The following is an 18,373-nucleotide window of genomic DNA, read 5'->3' as shown; positions in this document are numbered from 1 at the left end:
TCTTGAACTCCATATCTCCAAGACATAGCCACTCTGTTGAGTTCTGAGACAACTTCTAACATATGCTGCTTTGAATTGTTAATAATTTTAAATACATTTCTTGAGTAGAATGTAAGCCTGGTTCTTCAACTCTCCCAGAGAGTTTGTAAATTACCTAATATTTTTAAAAAAACTCTTTCAGCTTAAACTAAATAGAGTGAATTCTATAGAATGCAACTAAAGAAGCCTGACCAATACAATTCCTCTCCCTCATTCCTACTCCCAAAGGGAGTCATTTACATGTATTTTAGCTTTTTCTTCTGTTTTGTTTTTTCAATATTTCCAGACTTTTCCGTTTTAGACATTATGGACACTCATGCTATAAAAGACCTAGATTTAGTTCTCTTATGCTCCATCCCAACACACACAGAATTCCCCTACCCCATCCTCTCATATAGCTGTATAAAATTTTTTGGTTAAATTGTCTGAATTTTTACTATGTAAAATTAGTACAGCTGAGTCATGTACTGTAACGTGATTGCACTGCCTTTCATGTACAAAATTTTATTTATCCTATAGTTAATAATTGTCTCATTATTTCATTTGCTTGGTTTTATACATGTTAATTAATTCCCAAATTTATTTCCAGTAGTATAAATCTCTTCTAAATACATAATACACATCAGGTACTAAATTAGATTTCTCTTTCCAGAAATATTCTTCTTGGAGCTCTCCATATGCTTACTTGAATCTAGACTGGTTAATCTTTAGGCTGTTTCACAGCCTGCATCCTGGAGTTTCTATTTGTTGTAATCCTGGGGATTCCCTTTCCCTCTTTATTATTAGAGCCCCTGATTCCCCCCATCTCAGTCTTCTTTCTTGGTTTACTTTCTTGTGTTGGCAGAGCATATACACCAGGAGCATTCTTGGAAGCTTCATTAGAGATTATGAAGTAGTTCACAGAATCTCCAGGAGGACTAGAGAATAGGGTTTAGACTGTGCATCCAGGAACAATACCCAAATTATCCAACAATCTATATTAAGGTATTCCTATACCTCCTCTGGTCAAGGGCACCAAAGACCCTGAGTAAGAGACATTACTAACTAGAACTTATGCCACTGCTGCCTCTGAAAGCTCATTGTCTCTCATCACCCTCCTCCAGGAACAGATCCTGTGCAAAATCAACTCTCTCAGATTTCTTCAAATTGAGGTCTTCCATGGAAGTGTCTGACTGGAAAAGCCTAGGTCATATGCCTACGTCTTTGCTGCAACAGGTGCTGGATAATCAAGTTCTGACTTCAACCTTGGCAAGGCAGGGGTCATAAGGTGGGACTATCCCCAAACATAAAAAAAGAATTCTAAAGTTATTGGTTGGTCACAAAAATAACAACTGTCTGCCAGAGTTTGCATGTCTGAAAATGTCTTTTTTCTACCCTTATGCTTTTCTTTCAGAATTCTGAAGACATTGTTCCACTGAATTCTAGAGTCTAGAAATCCAAAACTAATCTGTTTTCTGATCCTTGTTGTGCAACCTGTTTTTACTCTCTGGACACTTTTAGGGTATTCCTTTTCTCCTATTTTCTGAGATTTCGTTAAGATATGATCGATAAGACTTTTTTGCCAACTATTGTGCTAGACCTTCTCATGTAGAAACTCATGTTCTTCATTGCTGTGAAATTTTCTCATATCATTTCTTTAATATATTCCTTCTCACTATATATTCAGCTCTCTCTCTCTGGAAATACAATCAGTTGGACATTAACCCTCTTGGATTGATCCTCTAATTTTCTAATCTTTGTTGTCCTATTGTCCATCTTTTTGTTCTTTTGTTATATTTTATTTTCCAAACCTAGCAACTATTTTTAATTTCCAGAAATTCTTTTTTGGTCTCTGAATGTTGGCTTTATGATAGATTGCTGATACTTTCCATGGCTGCAGATTATCTCTTCTCTCTCTAGAAGTACTAATTACAGAGATTTTTTTAAAGTTTCATTTGCTCTCTACATCATGTCTGTTTCCTCTAAATTCCACCCTTCCAGGATGTTTGGGTTTCTGTCTTGCATGTTAAATGCTTTCTTCATATATCTACTTATTCTTGGCTTATGTTTAAGAGTCAGGCACTAAAGAGTTGCATTTGCTATGAATGACTGGCAGGCTTCACTGAGAGTGCTCTGACAAGGATCCAGTCATTTCCTTTGGGGATGGGGACGACTGTCAGTATCTGAAGGCAATAGTAAAATGAAAAGACTATAAATGTATGCATCTATCTCATTTGAAAATGGGGCACAGGAATTTATGGTGTCTTAATTTTTTGCTTTTGAGAAACATGAAAAATAGAGAAAGTAGAGAGAACATATAACAAAAAACCTCCATTCCAACCAGTGAGGATTGACATCTTAATATTTTGTCATATTTGCTTCAAGTGGTTTTTTAAAACAGCTTTATTGAGATATAATTTACATAACAAGAATTTCACCCACTTTAAGTGTACAATTCAATGATTTTGGGTATATTTACAGAGCTCTGCAACCATCACCACAATCTAATTTTAGAACATTTCCATCACTCCAAAAAGAAATCTCATGCCCATTTGCAGTCACAGCCCATTTCCACCCTTAGCTCCAGGCAACCAGTAATCTACTTTCTGTCAATATAGATTTGCCTATTCTGGACATTTCATATAAATGGAATAATATAATATGTGGTCTTCTGTGGCTGACTTGTTTCACTCAGCATGTTTTTGAGGTTCATCCATGTTGTAGCACTTATTAGTATTTTGTTTCTGTTTATGGTTGAATAATATCCATTGTCATGAACATACCACATTTTATTTATCCATTCATCAGTTGATAACATTTGGGCTGTTTTCATCTTTTGGCTATTATGAATAATGTTGTTATGAACATTCATCTACAAGTCTTATGTGTGGACCTGTTTTTATTTTTCTTGGGTAGATACCTATGAGTGGGATTGCTGGGTCACATGATAACTCTATGTTTAACATTTTGAGAAACTGCTACCCTGTTTTTCCAAAGTGCCTGCAACATTTTGAATTTCCACGAGCAATATATGAGGGTTCAAATTTCTTGACATCCTCACCAACACTTGTTATTGTCTTTTTTTTATGGCACTTCCAGTTGGTGTCAAGTCATATCTCATGGTTTTGATTTGTATTTCCTCGATGACTAATGATGTTGAGCGTTCATTTCTATGCTTATTGATTGGCCATTCATATATCTTTTTAAAATAAATTTCTATTCAAATCCTTTGCTTATTTTTTTTTTGTTATTGGTCTTCTTACTATCGAATTGCAAGAGGTCTTTATATCTCCTGTCCCTTGTTGAATATATGACTTGCAAGTATTTTCTTCCAGTCTGTGAGTTATCTTTTCATTTTCGTAATTATGTCTTTTGAAGTGCATAAGTTTTGAATTTTGATTAAGTCCAATTTATCAATTTTCTTTATTGTTTGTGCTTTTGGTGTTGTATTTAAGAAATTACTGCCTAGTTCAAGGTCATGAAGATATATTCCTATGTTTTCTTCTAAGAGTTCTATAGTTTTAGCTACATTGAGGTCTATGATCAATTTTTGTGTATGGTGTGAGGTTTACATTCAAATTCATTCTTTTGTAAGTGAATATCTATTGTTTCAGCAACATTTGTTGAAAAGACTATTCTTTCACAGTTGAATTGTCTTGAAACCTTTGTTGAAATCAATTGACCATAAATTTAAGGGTTTATTTCAGACTTTCAATTCTATTCCATCGAACTAGATAGCTATCCTTATACCAATGCCTTGATTATTATAGCTTTGTACTAAGTTTTGAAATGGGGAAGTGTGAGTTGTCCAAATTTTTTGTTGCTTTTCAAGATTGTTTTGGCTATTCTGGGTCCTTTGTGTTTATAAATCAATTTTAGGACCAGCTTTTAATTTCTGGGGGGAAAAAAGTCAGCAGGAATTATAAGAGGAACTGCACTGAATCCATAGATCAATTTGGGAAGTATTGCCATCTTAACAATATTAAGTCTTCTGATTCATGAATATGGAATGTCTTTCCATTTATTAGGTCCTCTTTAACAATGTTTTGTAGTTTCCAGTGTAGAAGTCTTGCACTTCTTTTGTTAAATTTATTCCTAATCATTTTATTCTTTTTGATGCTATTGTGAATGGAATTGTTTTCTTTCATTTTCAAATTGTTCATTGCTATTGTATAGAAGTCAATTGATTTTTGTATACTGGTTTTGTATCCTACAATCTTGTTGAACTTGTTTATTAGTTTTAGTAGTTTTATAGTGGTTCCTCAAGATTTTTTCTATACCAAATCATGTCATCTGTCAATAAAGATAGTTTTATTTCTTCCTTTCCAATTTGGATGCTTTTTCTTTTTCTTGCCTAACTGTCCTGACTAGAATCTCCAGTGTAATGCTGAATAGAAGTAGTGAGAACAGACATCTTGAAGGGTCTTGTTCCTGTTTCAAGCATAGAATAAATAAATATTTCAGATGAAGTGGAAGCACCTTTCAGATCCAAAGCCCAAATCCTAATCTCCTTCTCCTCCCCAGCCCCATAAGGAACAACTAACATGAATTTGGTGCATTTTCTATCTGTAGATGTCTTTTTGTTTTGTGTGTGTGTGTGTGTGTGTGTGTGTTGTATATCCACTAATAATATGGAGTATTGTTCTGTGCATATGCTATTTTTATTCTATATAAATGATTTTATACCAAATATGCTAATATTTTTGCAATTTTTAAATTCAACATTAACAGTTTCAAGATATACTCATACATATATATAGTTTGTCATAAGAATATATTCTATTAATGCATTTCTCTATTGGTGGGTATTTAGATTGCTTCCAGTGTTTTTTATTATAAACGATGCTGCATTAAAAATCTTTTATGTGGGGGCTGGCCCAGTGGCACAAACAGTTAAGGGCGTGCGCTCCACTGCAGCGGCCCGGGGTTCGCCGGTTCAGATCCCGGGCGTGCACCGATGCACCAATTGTTAAGCCATGCTGTGGTGGTGTCCCTTATAAAGTAGAGGAAGATGGGCATGGATGTTAGCCCAGGGCCAGTCTTCCTCAGCAAAAAAAGAGGAGGATTGGCAGATGTTAGCTCAGGGCTGATCTTCCTCACAAAAAAAAGAAAAAAAAAGTCTTTTATGTGTCCTTGTAATTATATGTGAGAATTTATCTAGGGTAGATATTTTGAAGGGTTATTTTTAGGTGATATAGAAACTATATTTTGGGGCCGGCCCCGTGGCTTAGCAGTTAAGTGCATGCACTCCGCTACTGGCAGCCCGGGTTCGGATCCCAGGCGTGCACCGACACACCGCTTCTCCGGCCATGCTGAGGCCATGTCCCAAGTACAGCAACTAGAAGGATGTGCAACTATGACATGCAACTATCTACTGGGGCTTTGGGGAGGAAAAAAAGGAGGAGGATTGGCAATAAATGTTAGCTCAGAGCCAGTCTTCCTCAGCAAAAAGAGGAGGATTAGCACGGATGTTAGCTCAGGGCTGATCTTCCTCACAGAAAAAAGAAACTACATTTTGTATTTTATTAGGCAATGTCAAGTTGCTTTACCTCGTGATTTTCCTAATTAACACAGTCACTAGCAGAGTAAGAGAGTTTCTCTCTCTATACCGCCAGATACACTTGATAATGTCAAATTTTTAGTTGTTGGTGATTTGATTGGCAAAATAATTTATCTCCTTTTATATTATTATTATTATTTATTTATTTTTTGTGAGGAAGATCGGCCCTGAGCTAAACATCTGCCAATCCTCCTAATTTTGCTGAGGAGGACTGGCCCTGGGCTAACAACCATGCCCATCTTCCTCCACTTTATATGGGACGCCTGCCACAGCATGGCCTGACAAGTGGTGTATCCGTGCGTGCCCGGGATCCGAACTGACAAACCCCAGGCCACTGCAGCGGAGTGCGTGCCCTTAACTGCTTGCGCCACCAGCCTGGCCCCATCCTTTTATATTATTATTATTACTAATATTAATATTGTGTGACCTGTTTCCTGGTGGGGTGACATGTTTTCATTGATTTATTAGCCTTTTGTGGGTTTCAGTTTTGTGAGTTACATTATATATTTTGTTCATTTTTTCAGTTAGATTGCTTTTTTTTCCTACTGATTTGTAAAGTTTTTTAAATATTTAGGATACTAATTCTATGTCTATTGTATTGTTGCAAATATAGTCATATGCCGCATAACAACGTTTTAGTCAATGACGGACCACAGATATGATGGTGGTCCCATAAGATTAGTACCATATAGCCTAGGTGTGTAGTAGGCTATACCATCTAGGTTTGTGTAAGTACACTCTATGATGTTTGCACAATGATGAAATCGCCTAACAACGCATTTCTCAGAACATATCCCCTCATTAAGCGACACATGACTGCGTCTTACCCCAGCCCACCACTTCCATTTAACTTTGTTTATAGTGTCTTTCTTAGATATTTAAAAAAAATTAAATGTAAACAAACTTATTAATCTTTTTCATTATGATTTTTCCCTTATGTCCTATTTAAGTAATCCACTTTTTCTTGAAATCACAGATTTTATTTTCTTTTAATTCTTTTAATTTTTTTGTTTCTCATCTTTGTTTCACTCACTTAGAACATTGTGTTGTTGTTGGGAGGTAGGGATCTATGCTGTTCTTGGGTATTTTTGTAGAAATCCAATTGCCTACCACCATTTCCCCACTAAGTTGGAATCCTCCAGTGTCATATGCCAAGTTCCAATATAAGCATGGATCTCTTTCTAAACTCTCCATTCAATTCCATTATGATTTGTCCATTTCTGTGGTGAAACTATACTGGTTTAAATACTATAGCTTTATACATATTGATAATTGGTAAGGCAACTCCCCATGTCCTTATTCATCTTTTTCAGAATTAATTTGGCTAGATTAGTAGAGTTAAACTTCAGTATTCATTTTAGAATAAACTTGTCAAGTTCCATAAAAATCCTGTTGATTTCAATTGAAACTGCATTAAGTTAAAGAGAAATTTGGTGTGGATATAGCTCCTGTATTGAGCAGTACCACCCATTAACTGATATATTCCTCCATTTATTCAGATCTTGTGTGTACAGTCATTCCCCCTTATTTGCGGGGGATACATTCCAAGACACCCAGTGGATGCCTGAAACCACAGATAGTAATGAACTCTATATATACTATGTTTTTTCCTATACATACATACTTATGATAACGTTTAATTTATAAATTAGGCATAGTAAGAGATTAACAACAATAACTCATAATAAAATAGAACAATTATAACAATATACTGTAATAAAAGTTACTATAGATCTTAGTAACCTCAGCATACAATTTTTTTTCTTTCCTTATTAAGTAGACAACTTTCACCTTTTCACTTCAAGGAAGCACTTTACAGCTTCTCTTTGGCATATCCAAATGGCCAGCATCACTACTCTCATGCTTTGGGGCCACTATTAAGTAAAATAAGGGTTACTTGAACACAAGCACTGCGATACAGCAACAGTCAATCTGATAACTGAGACGGCTACTAAGTGACTAACGGGCAGGTAGCGTATACAGCGTGGATGCCCTGGACAAAGGGATGATTCATATCCTGGTTGGAACACAGCGGGATGGTGTGAGATCTCATCACACTACTCAGAATGGTGTGTAATTCAAAACTTATGAATTGTTTTTTTCTGGAAATTTCCATTTAATATTTTCAGACTGTGATTGTGGGTAACTGAAACCACAAAAAGCAAAACTGCAGATAAGAGGGGACTACTGTACTTCAGTAAAGTTTCAGGATTTTATCCATAAAGATAATGTATCTGTTTCCTTAGGAAACAGATATTCTTAGGAATTTTATAACTTTTTTATTGTATTATGAATGGACTTTTTTCTATTAATTTTTATTATATTTATTGATCTTTTATCTCTTTTCAAACCTTATACCTCTTATTTCCTATTAGTTCTACTAGCTTGACCACTGATTCTAGAATTTTCCATGTAGATACTCATATTTTCTGAAAAAAATACAAAACTTATATATCTTCTTTTCCAGTAGTCATACCTCTTACTCTTTTTTTATTTTGGAGCTGGGCAGGAATAGAAGTCTTATATAATTAGATATGATCTCCAGTGAAATGTTGAATGTTGACTGAGTTAGTAGAAATTCTACATTCATTTCAGATTTTAAAAAGAGTAGTTCTAAACTTTAACATTAATTTACATCCTATCATTTATCACCTAATCTGAGACACTTTTTCAAATGACAAGGACTCAGGGAAGACAGGCATAAACCAGAACCCTACTAATTTGTTGAAGAGCTGAAAACTAATATAGAATATTTGAGCAATGCAATTTAAAAATTTACCTAATGGACATATACTGAACTTTGTACTCCCAAGTTGCAGAATATAAGTTTTTTTCACGTACTATGAATAAACTTCACAAAACTGACCATAAAACTGTGGCCATAAAATAAGTTTTAACAAATGTCAAAGGGTAGAAAGCAGGCAGAACGTGTTCTCTAACAAAACTATAAAGTTGGAAATTAATATTAGAAAGATAACTAGAGAATCCCCAATTTTGTAAAATTAAACACGTATTTCTAAATAAGCCTTTAATCAGAAAGAAAGAAAAATGAAAATTAATAAATACTTTAAACTGAATGAGAGTAAATATTCTACATTTCAAGTCTTGTAGGATGCTAGGTAAACAGTATAAAAGGGAGATTTATAGGCTTAAATAAATATCTAAGAAAAGAAAGAAGGCTGGAACATTAAATGAATTAAGCATCAATCTCAGAAAGTTAGGGGAAAAAAAACTACAGCAAAGAAAGTAGAAAAAAGAAAATCATAAAAATAAGACCAGAAATTGATGAAATAGAAAATTAATATAAAACAGAAAGGATGAACAAAACCAAAAGCTGGTTTTTTGAAAAGTCTAAAAAAATCAACAAACCTCCTGTGAAAATGATAAAGACCAAAATTAGAAGGAACAAGCAATCAATATTAGAAAAGATAAAGAGGTCATCACTATAGATGCTTAAAAAGGAAATAAAGATAATATAAACAACCTTAAGCCAATATATTTTAAAATTTAGATGAAATAAATTCTTAGGAAAACATAATAGCAAAACTGACACAAGAAGAAATAGAATGCTGAGTATATCTTTAACTATCAAGGAAACCGAAGCTGTAGTCAAAACTCTTTTCACAGTCTCTTCAATAAATGGTGCTGGGAAAACTGGACAGCCACATGCAAAAGAATGAAAGTAGACCACTATCTTTCACCATATACAAAAATTAACTCAAAATGGATCAAAAACTTAAAGGTAAGACCTGAAACTATAAAACTTCTGGAAGAAAATATAGGCAGAACACTCTTTGACATCCGTCTTAGGGGGATATTTTTGAATTCCATGTCTACTCGGATGAGTAGAAAAAATAAGCAAGTGGGACTTCATCAGACTAAAGAGCTTCTGCAAGGCAAAGGAAACCAGGATCAAAATGAATAGACAACCCACCAGCTGGGAGAAAATACTTGCAAATCACATATCTGACAAGGGGTTAATCTCCATAACATATAAAGAACTCACAGAACTGAACAAAAAAAAAACCAAATAACCCAATCAAAAAGTGGGCAAAGGAAATGAACAGACATTTTTCCAAGGAAGATATACAGATGGCAAATAGTCACCTGAAAAGATGTTCAACATCACTATTCATCAGGGAAATGCAAATCAAAACTACACTAAGATATCACCTTACACCCGTGAGAAAGGCTGAAATCATCAAAACAAAAAATAACGAATGTTGGAGAGGATGTAGAGAAATGGGAACCTTCATTCACTGCTGGTGGGAATGCAAACTTGTGCAGCCTCTGTGGAAAACAGTATAGAGATTCCTCAAAAAATTAAAAATAGAAATACCCTATGAGCCAGCTATCCCACTACTGGGAATCTATCGAACGAACCTGAAATCAACAACCCAAAGAGGCTTATGCATCCCTATGTTCATTGCAGCATTATTCACTATAGCCAAGACGAAGAAGCAACCCAAGTGTCCATTGACAGATGACTGGATAAAGGACACGTGGTATATATACACAATGGAATACTGTTCGGCCATAAAAAAAGACACAGTCGAGCCATTTGCAACATGTCCATGGATGGACATGGAGGGAATTATGTTAAGTGAAACAAGCCAGACAGAGAAAGACAAACACCATATAACTTCACTCATATGTGGAATATAAACTAACACACGGACAGAGAGAACAGTTTGGTGGTTACCAGGTGGAAGGGGGTTGGGGGCTGGGGCACAAGGGGTGAAGGGGTGCATTTATATGGTGACTGACAATAACATACAACTGAAATCTCACAATGTTATAAACTACTATGAAATCAATTAAAAAAAAAACAACAAACTCTTTTCACAAAGGAAATTCTAGGCTCAGCAAATTTAACTCTGATCTTAAGACAAATTTTTCTGGAAAACAGAAAAGCAAAGAATATTTCCCAACATATTTTATGATACAGGTTTCCAACAAGGACACTATGAGAAAGGAAAATAATAGGCCAATGTCACTTATGAACATAGATGCAAAAGTCCTAAATAGAATCTGAGTAAACTGATTCCTCCAATATGTTCATCATGATCAACATGAGTTTATTCCAGGAATGAAAGATTAGTTGACAGTAAAACAAATAAATTAATATAGTAACACACACTAACAGATTAAAAGAAAATCTCATTAGACGCATAAAAGTGCTTGAAAAAATTCGCCATCCACTTAGCAAACTAAAAACTGTAGGAAATTTTCAATTGAATTAAGTGCATCTACCCCAAACCTTCAGTAAACATCATATTTAATAGTGAAAAGTTACAAGCGTTCCCTTTCAGATCAAGAAAAAGCCAAGGATTCCCGTCATCACCTCTTCTATTCAACATTTTCCTGGATGTCCTATCCAACATAAGAAGACAAGGGAAATAAGAGAGGAGACGGGAAAAAAGATTGGAAAGGAAGAAACAAAGCTGTCATTATTCATAGATATGATTTCATATGTGAAAAATCCAAAAGATCTATGAATAAACTATTTTAATTAATAAGAGGGTTTCACAAGGTCTCTGAATTTAAAATAGCAGCATATAAAAAACAATTATATTTATATAGATCAGCAACAAACAATTAGAGAATCAAAATTTAAGAAAGATGCCATTTACAACAGCGTTAAATATTAAGCAGCACCTAAGGCTAAAGCTAACAAAAATCTGCAAGACTTCTATGAAGACAATAGTATAAAGTTACTTAAAGGCAATCAAAGACCTAAATAAATGGAAAGACATAACTTGTTAATAGATTTGAAAACTCAATATTGTAGAAATGTCAATTCTTCTTAAATTGATCTATAGATTCAACACTATCCCAATCAAAATACCAAAAATATTTTTGTAGAACATAACATTTTAAATTTTATACTGAAGTGCAAACAGCCAAAAGTAGCAAAGCACTCATTAAAGAGGGACGAGGTAAGAAGACTGGCTTTCCCAGATTTCGAAACGCCTCTATCAGACCATGCACAAAAATGAATTCCTTGTGGACTTGTGAAAAGCCTAACTATAAAACCTTCAGACGATAATAACTGAGAATATCAATATAACCTCCAAGTAGGGAATAATTTCTTAATCAAGAAATACCATGCACTAAGCAAAAAGGAAAAGACTGATAAATTGAACTACTCTAATATTAAAGATTTTTGCATATCAAAATATACTAAAAAGAGAAGCCAAGAAGTACAAAATATATGTGTTGCACAAATAAGCGATGGAGAACTAAAACCCAAAGTATTAAGAACTCATAGAAATCAATAAGAAAAAGACAGTAGACAGACTTGAACGGATACTTCACAAAAGAAGAAATCCAAATGGACAATAAACATATGAAAAGTGATTGGTAATCAAGGAAATGCAAGTTAAGACCTCAATGAGGTAGCACTATACACCTAGCAGATGAGCTAAAACTGAAAAGTTGGACAATATCAAGTGTGGTGAGACTATGGAACAAGAAGTCTTATCCTGCTGATGGCTGCACCTCTGCACATTTGTAAGAATGTTCATAGTGGCATTATTTGTAATATCCCCATACTGGAAACATAAATATTAGAATAAATAAATTATACTGTGTATTTTTACACAATGAAAGTCTATACAGTATATCACAGCTACTTATAATACACATTAAGTAGAAGGAAAAAAACAAAACACAAAAGAACACATATATTATGACTCATTTATATAAACATTTTGAACATTTATATAAAGTTCAAAAATTGGCAAGACTAAACATTACCATTTAGAAATGAATACACAGGCATTTATTGAAATTTACTAGGGGGCTTTATATTTTATTAAATTTTGTAAATGTTCAATGTTTATTGAAAAGAATGTGTATTCTCTTCTTTTTGTTGAAGGATTTTATATACATATATAAATGCAATATATAAATATAAATATAATATTTATATATATTTACATATATAAAAATAAATATAAATATATATAAATATAATAAGCATACCATATCTACGAACATAATGCATCAATTTGTTAATCTGTCTGCTTGATCAACCTGAGAAATTTATGTTAAAAAAAATTGCTGCCATGATTGCAGATTTGTCAGTTTTTCCTTTTAGTTCTTTATTTTTGCTTCATATTTTTCCAGACTATGTAGTTAGGTGTATACATGTTCATGACTGTAATGTTTTCCTAGTGCATTTTTCTTTGTTATACAATAAGATGTCCCTATTAATGTCCTTGTTAATGCTACTCTATTTAAAGAATACTTTTGATAATTAATATTGCTACATAAATTTTTTGCTGTTGTTGTGTAGAACTTGCCTGGTAGATCTTCTTTTATCTCTTTATTTTCTATACTTTGTTTAGTTTTAACAGTTTTTTATTGTTTGTTTTTAATTGTCTTAATAATAATGGACTGGCCAGCTAGTGAGATAACCATGTGATCAGATACGTAAGAGGTGGTTAAATTATAACATTATCTAGTAATCTAGCCTGGACCATCAGCATATTTCATTGAGGCTGTCTCCAGGAAATCATTTCTCTGGGCCCCAGAGCATTTTCGTTTTTAAAATCAGGATTTTTTGATAGAAAGCAAGCTACTTTATTTTTCTATTCTTTTCATTTGTCAAAATAGATTAAAGCATCAGCTTTTTATATTAGAAAATCGGTCATTTTCAGATTAAAAAATTTAAAATAGATGTATATTACTTTATTCTTAAACATGATTTCTGACTTGTGACCATTGGGTTTTTTCCTCCATTTTCTTATTAAAAGCCTCAAAGAAACATTTCCAAGCAAAATTTTCACAATTTGTGGGCTGGTAACTTTGTAAATGAGGGGGTTTCCTAGAATTGGGGAAAGTGATTCAATTGAAAGAGGGAGGTTGGATTAAATCAGAGTTGTGACTGGATCAAGGGTGGGGCTGATTGAATTAGAATTTTGAAGGTAAATATAAAGCCTGATAATTACATGAGTTTTCATTTAGAGATTCTTTCCTGAAAAGAAATCACCTTTCTGGGTCTTGGCATATCTTCATTTCAAATCTGGATTTCAGACTAGCAGAATGTAAATTACGTTTTTCTCCTTTAAAATATAAAAGAGATTAAGGCAATACTTTTTCCATCAAAATGTGGTGTTTTTTTTTCCTGTTAAAACTCACTCACTCATTCATTCACTCATTTGGAAAACGTTTACAGACACCTGCTGGTGCCAGGCACTGTTTTAGATGCTTGGCCTACATCACCAGGCAAAACAAAGATTCTTGCCCTTGTAGAAATTATATTCTGCATGGGGTAGGTAGAGAAAGAAATAATAAACATAACTAAATTATATAGGATCATGGAAGATTTACATGCTACATAAAAAAGGAAAGTAGAGCTGGATAAGAGAGATAAGGAGTGCAGGATGTTGGAGGACCAAGGGGGAGGATGGTTGCAACTTGAAACAGGGCTGTCATGGTTGGCTGACCTCATCTGAACAGAGATTTGAATAAGACTGGCCAAAAATATTGGCCAAGGAAACAGGAAGTGCAAGGGCCCTAAGGCAGGAGCTCTGCTCAGACAACACCAGGAAGGCATGTAGCCTAGAGAGGCAGGAGCAAGAGAAGAGATCAATTAGGTAAAGGACAGCCTTGTGGGACATTGTGAGAACCTCTGACTTTTACTGTGAGGGAAACAGGGGCCACTGTCTCTCCACTGACTGGATCCCCTTATCACCCCATCTCATCCAATTGTATTATTAATTTTTAAAAATTCCTGCCAATCTGATGCTGTAACATGATAATTCATTGTTTGCTTTCATTTTCCTGATAGGAAGGTTGAGTGTCTTCCATGTTTATTGTCTGTTTGAAATTGCTTTTTTGAATGGCCTGTTTATATTCTTAGCTCATTTTTTACCGAGTTGTTTGTATTTTTTATATAATGTATATTATTAGTAGTCCTAGTAGTAGTACCCTTTCACATGTTATAGGCATTATAGAATTTACCTGCTAATCTAGCATTTATCTTTGACTTTGTTTTGGGCATCTTCTGCCATAAAATTAAATTTTTATATAGATGAATTTTTAAAGTTATTTCTTTTACAGCTCTTAGGTATTCTGCCTTGATCAAAAGGTCTTTACAAACCCTAGGTTGTACAAACAGTCTTTTAAATTTTCTTTTTAGATTTTTATGTTTCTTTTTTTCCTTTTGGGTGTTTAATTCAACTTGCTGTAGTGTTTGTGCAAGCTTTGAAACTGGAATTTCTACATTACAACCTGCCATAAGAATAGCTAGTTTTGTAATCACAGTTATTATATAAAACATCCTTTTCACATTCACATACCTTTGTCATATTAAAATGAAGGAGCTTTTTTTTTTTTTTTGCTGAGGAGGATTCCCCCTCAGCTAACATCCGTTGCCAATCTTCCCCTTTTTTCTGTTTTATGTGGGCCACCGCCATAGCATGGCAGCTAACAGACAAATGGTGGAGGTCTGCACCCCGGATTCAAACCCCGGCCTCTGAGGCAGAGCATGCCAAACTTAACCACTAGGCCACCAGGGCTGGCCCAAGGAGCATTTTTTAAGGTTAGGATATACTACACCATATCCAAGAGCTGATAAGAATGATCCGAGAGGGTCAGCCACAGTGGCCTAATGGTTAAGTTCAGTGCACTCTGCTTCGGTGGCCCAGGTTTGGTTCCTGGGGGTGGACCTACACTGCTCTATTAGAGGCCACGCAGTGCTGGCGGATGGGTTGATAGATTATGAGAGATGTGAAATACAGTAGGATGCCAGCCACTAAGAAGGCTGGAGGAATAGGGACCCAGAGCACAAGGAGAGGGCTTGGGTCACCTCATCTCTACTAATATGTGGAAAGCTGGGGGTATGAGTACAGTCAAAGGCAGCTTGTTAGATCTGCCAGCGGGGGAGACGAGGAGTCCTTGTTGAAGAGCTTCTGTCTTCCCAGAGAAGTCAGGAAATCATCCATTCCTGGGAAAGAGGATGAGGAGGGAAAAGAGGGTGGAAGAGGTGTGTAGATTTGAGGAAACGGCAATGTGGGAAATCATATTATTGCAGAATGGGAAAATAAACAGGAGAGTATAAGAGGATTAGCAGGCAGAATTAAGGGCCCAACTAGATTTTTGTAGTAATGGGTTTAAAATGAGAACTTTGGGGAGGTTATGTATGATTTTTTGCCAGCAAAGGTAGCTGATGGTGAATTTTAAGTTTTTAGTAAACTTATTTTCAGTTTCTTTTTCTAATACTTGCAAACTATGTCAATACCTTTACAGTTTCCTTTTCTTATTAGTACTTTAAAATCACTTAAGTAAAAACTTTTTAGGTTCTTTTTCTTATCAATACTTTCAGACCATTTAAGTCAAAGCTTTTGATATTGTGGACTGATTATATCATATGTTGGTGTTAATGAAACTACAGGGGTGGTTTTTTAATCATGGTTGGTGATCAAAAGATTAGGTGGTGGGCTAGGAGTTCAATGAATTGGGGTAATTGACTCAGGGCTGATAAGGGCAGTTGGAACATAAAACCAGGGGTATTTTCTATAATTGTGTCACCACCTTGCCATTGTTATTTCATCCCTCCACTTCATAGTGCATCATTCATTCATTCATTCAACAAATACTTACTCAGCACCTATTATGTGCCAGGTACTGTTCTATATGCAGAGGATACACCAGTGAACAAGAGAGACAAGGTTCCTGTTTTCCTGGAACTTATGTTCTAATATAGGAAGATAGACAATAATAATAAAAATAATATTAATAATAATAACAACTAACATTTATTTAGCAAGTACTGTTTGCTGAGACAGTTCTAAGCACTTTACAAGTATTAATTCACTTAATCCTTAAAATAACATGAGGGACCAGAATTATCCCCATTGTATGCATGAGGAAACTGAGGGCACAGACAGGGAAAATAACTTGCCTAAGTTTACACAGCTGGGAAAGGCAGAACTGGAATTTAGAACCAAGACCATCAGGCAGTAGATCCCTTTTTCTTAAGGACTTTGCTATGCAGCCTCTCAGACAAGAAACAAGGCAATAACCAAATAATGAACAGAATAAATTCAGGGAGTGTTTAGTACTATAAAAAAATAAATCAAGGTGATGTGATGTATTTATGTGTTGGACGGGTGGGGGTGCAAATGCAGATGTCAGGGAAACCTCACTGAAGAGGTGACATTTGAGCTGAGACTTGAAGGATGGTAACATAGTTATCTTGGGGCACAGGCAGCAGAGAAAAAGCTAGAGCAAACGAATCTTTCCTTGTTTGTGAAACAGAAATGCTCAGTTGGCTGGGGCTAGAGCTTAGTGTGCAAGAGAGTGACTGATTAGAAGTGAAGTCAGGGAGGCAGGCAGAAGCCAGACTCCATGGGGCCTCAGGTCACATAAAGAAATTTGATTTTTATTGTACGCGCAGTGGATTTTTATGCAGGAAAGTAACACTACTTGATTCTTAATTTTGAAAGATCACTCTCACTGCTATATGTAAAATTGACTGTAAGACAAAAGTAGAGGCAGGAAGATCTATTAGGAGGCAGTTACAATCCAGGTGGAAAATGATGGCAGCTTGGACTAGAGTAGCAGCAGTAGAATGAAATTTAGGGTGTATCTTGAAAGTACAATTAGCAAGACTTTCAAAAGAACTGGATGTGAAGAGTGAAGGAAAAGGAATTTGAGTAGGAGCCTTGGGATTTTCGCTTTGAGTAACTAGTATGATAGTAGCGTCCTTTACTGAGATGTGTAAGACTAGGGGAGGAATACCTTTGGTAAGAAAAATCAAGAAAGATTTTCATCTTGAACTTTACGGGGCGGGGGGGGGGCACGACTTTTTCTACCTTTTTTTTTTTAATGTAAAAGTTTCAAAGAAAGAGTTCTGGAAAAAAAGCTTTTAATGTTCAATTTCATGAGCTCTTTACATTTGAAACTAAGTTGAGGGAGTTGAATTTTTGTTTAACAAATATTCACTGAGCATCTACTGTGGCCAAGGACTATGTGACGAGATACTAAGACGAACTAAGCAAACAAGATCCCTGCCCCAAGAGTGCTTTTTCGGAGAAGAAAAAAAGGAGGATTGGTGGCTTTTTTTTCCTTTTCGTTGTCTTATTAAAACTTCACCTAACGCATGAGTAGCCATGTTATAATAACTGATTCTTGTGCTCCTGGTAGTTGGGCCCACCGTTCTAAACGCTCGATGTCGGGTGAATAAATAAACGAATCTCTAAGAGTGACATCTCCCCCTCCCACTAGAACTTAGGCTTTTTAAAAAATAAAAATTTTAACGAACAATACGAATACAACCTTTGTTTTGAAGGCTAATATTTTTGCAGGAATGGTACCTTTATAAAGATCGTGGTTGCCCCCGTACATATTTGTTCTTTCTTCATATCCAATTAAATGAAAACACTAGTTTTTCCGTAGCCCAACTCTCTAGGCTTGCTGGGTCTAGCTCAGGAGAGAGGAAGCAGAAGCCGACGGATTTAAACGGTTGGGTGGAATCCTTCTCTACGCTCTCTCTCGCTAGCCGGGGACGTGGTGTCGGTTACCCGGGGCTTTCCGTCCCAGCAGTACGGGAATGAAGGAGTCTGGGAGGGGGTCGGGGAAGGAAAAGGCGGAAGAGACATTAAGTAATTGGTTCTTCAGGGTATAAAATTATGTTTAAGGTCTACTCTAAAGGACCGATTTCAAACGCCCGCCCCCTGGGCTGTTTCGGCCCCGCCCCTTGTTGTCGTCACGCCGACTTCCACCTTGGCCTCCGCGGATTGGTCGCTGCCTCCGCCTCTGAAGTGCGATTAAAGAGCTTGGAGT

The 18,373-nt window shown here is 35.5% G+C and overlaps 1 long non-coding RNA gene across 1 annotated transcript; it reads right to left on the bottom strand.

The window, feature by feature from the left end:
- Positions 1 to 2,403: 2,403 nt before the first annotated feature.
- Positions 2,404 to 18,268, bottom strand: LOC147916672 (uncharacterized). Its single transcript, XR_015552712.1, has 3 exons — positions 17,905 to 18,268; positions 16,190 to 16,283; positions 2,404 to 4,449 (listed from the first exon to the last, which is right to left on the bottom strand). It is a non-coding gene; the product is annotated as an uncharacterized LOC147916672 (long non-coding RNA).
- Positions 18,269 to 18,373: the final 105 nt, after the last annotated feature.

This window comes from Ceratotherium simum, chromosome 7, assembly GCF_057802395.1.
Source record: "Ceratotherium simum simum isolate JZ-2026a chromosome 7, ASM5780239v1, whole genome shotgun sequence".
NCBI lineage: Eukaryota > Metazoa > Chordata > Mammalia > Perissodactyla > Rhinocerotidae > Ceratotherium > Ceratotherium simum.
Note: the sequence above shows the minus strand (reverse complement) of the source record. Positions and strands in the feature narration are given on the sequence as shown.